Consider the following 2,580-nt stretch of genomic DNA (forward strand, 5'->3'; position numbering starts at 1 on the left):
GCGTGTTTTGAAGCTCCCACTCAGCAAGTCTTGGCAGGTCCCTGAAAGAAGAAGGGAAAGCGGGTGGGGAGGGATATCCTGTCGCTTTCTCCTGTGCTTCTCACTGGAGAGCTGACCTTGCACTTGCCTTTTCAACGAGGAGTCCAGTGAGCGTCGTTCTCTGAGTCTGAAACTTGGTGGTGAGCACCCTCTTGTTAACTGCTAGTGGAGCCCAACAGGGCTGCCTGGGGCTGTTCTTTGTCCAAAGAGGACTTCCCATAAGGACTCATTACCACACTCACGCTGAAAGTGCCCAATCTCCTTGAGACTGCAAATCTGCCCTGTTATTCCCCTGAGATGGTATTATGACTTATCTCCCAAAATTCATATTTTGAAATCTTAAACCTCAGTATCTCAGAATGTGATTGTGTTTCAAGACAGGGCTTTTAAAGAGATAATCGAGTTAAAATGGGACTCTCTGGTGGGCCCAAATCCAGTATGACCAGCTTCCTTATAAGAAGAAGAGATTAGGATGCAGACCCACAGACAGAGGGATGACCGCGTGAAGACACAGCAAGAGGGCAGCCATCGGCAAGCCAAGGAGAGAGTCCTCAGAAGGACCAAACCTGCCCTTACCTTAATGTTAAATTTCTCTGTTGTTTGAGCCATTCAGTCTGCAGTATTTTGTTATCACAGCCCTAGCAAACGAATGCAGATGGCCCTATTCCTTTCTAGTGCCTGAACAGCATAAATGTCCCTAGAAAGTCCCCTCTGGCCCCAAGAAGAAACGCAAACAGAATCAGAAAATCCAGAAAAGAAGAGAAGCCACTTTCATGGGCCTGGCTTCTAATTTTTAAGTGTTGATCCTTTTGTGAGACAAGTTTTTGACGTAGTCTCCAAGTGAAACGATCCATAGATATTTATTGAGCGACTAGGGTATCAACAGAACATCAGCACTGGGCCTTAGGGAACTGTACTGCAAAATACATGGGCTCGGAAGTCCAAAAGTCCCTCTTTAAAAATCCCAGTTCAGTCACTTTCGAGTTGTGTGGATGTGGGTAAGTTACTTTACTTCTCTGAATCTTGGTTTTCTCATCTGTAAAATAAGGATAATACTACCTCGAATAGTACCATGAAGTTTGTGTGAGGATTAGAGCTATTAATTGTAAAAATGTATTCAGTTCTCAGCAGGGGAGTTGGTGTTTGACAAATGGTAGTTGCAGTAATGATTATTATACTTATATTTTTTATTTTTATTTCAGGATATTATGAGAGTACAAACATTTTGGTTATATTTTATGTCTTTGCCTCACCCTAGTGAGGATTAGAGGCATGCCCTTCCTGTCTATAATGCTCACCGCATCCATCAGTTGTGAGTTTAGTTCCCCAATCCCCTCATCCCTGGAGAATATTACTACCATGTGAGCACTGTAGTATTGATCAGTTAGTGCCAATTTGATGACAAGTTCATGTGGAGGCTATTCCTCCAATCTTGTGATACCTCACTGCAGATAATAGGCTCAAGCTCAATCCAGGAAAATATAAAAGGTGCTAGGTCACTGTCATTTCTTATAATTGAGTAATATTCCATCGTGTGTGTGTGTGTATATATATATATATATATATATATATATATATATCAAATTTTAATAATCCACTCATGAATTGACTAGCACTTGGGTTGTTTCCACATCCTTGCAATAGTGAATTGTGCTGCCATAAACATTCGGGTGTAGATGTCTTTATTATAGAATGTCTTTTGCTCTTTGGGGTAGATGCCTAATAGTGCTATTGCTGGCTCGAATGCTATTTCTATTTTTAGCTCTTTAAAGTATCTCCAAATTCTTTTCCACAGGGGTTGCACTAATTTGCAGCTCCACCAGCAGTGTAAGAGTGTTCCTGTCTCTCCACATCCTCGCCAGCATAAAAATATGGAATGCGTCACGAATTTGCATGTCATCCTTGCTCAGGGGCCACGCTAATCTTCTCTACATTGTTCCAATTTTAGCATATGTGTGGCCGAAGCGAGCACAATTATTATAATTTTAAATAAGTGATCTAGCACTGATCCTGATGATTGCTAAGGTTCAACATATATTAACCCTTAACTTTCCATCAATTAAGCTACATATGGGAATCCAAGGAGCTTAATGCACCTGAAATGTGACCATAAGCTTTGTAAAGTTTTTATTTTTATGCAAAAATTTGTATCATCTGCAAATAATGACATTTTTTATCTTTTTTTCCTAATCCTTACACTGTTTATCTTTTTTTTTTCTTGCTTTACCATTTGCATAGAGGCAGTGACAGCAGGCATTTTTGTCTTGGTCTGGATTTTAAACAATGCTTTTTCAATACTTCACCATTAAGTATTATGTTTGCTGTAGGTCTTTTTTGTAGCTGCTCTTAAACAGGTTCAGAAAATTTGCATTCTTAGTTAGCTACAAATTTTTATCATGAACAATCATTGGATTTTATCAGATGTTTTTCCTGCATTTATGAGGATAGCCATATTTGTGTTCACCTTAATATTTAATATAGTTAATTATATTGATACATTTTCTAATGTTTAACTTATTCATTTTGGAAAATATCCAACTT

General features: G+C 39.1%; 1 non-coding gene across 1 annotated transcript; it reads right to left on the minus strand.

The window, feature by feature from the left end:
- Window positions 1–1,904: 1,904 nt before the first annotated feature.
- Window positions 1,905–2,013, minus strand: LOC142871638 (U6 spliceosomal RNA). Its single transcript, XR_012919871.1, has one exon. It is a non-coding gene; the product is annotated as a U6 spliceosomal RNA (small nuclear RNA).
- Between the last annotated feature and the right edge of the window lie 567 nt (window positions 2,014–2,580).

This window comes from Microcebus murinus, chromosome 6 (genome assembly GCF_040939455.1).
Source record: "Microcebus murinus isolate Inina chromosome 6, M.murinus_Inina_mat1.0, whole genome shotgun sequence".
In the NCBI taxonomy this organism is placed as follows: domain Eukaryota; kingdom Metazoa; phylum Chordata; class Mammalia; order Primates; family Cheirogaleidae; genus Microcebus; species Microcebus murinus.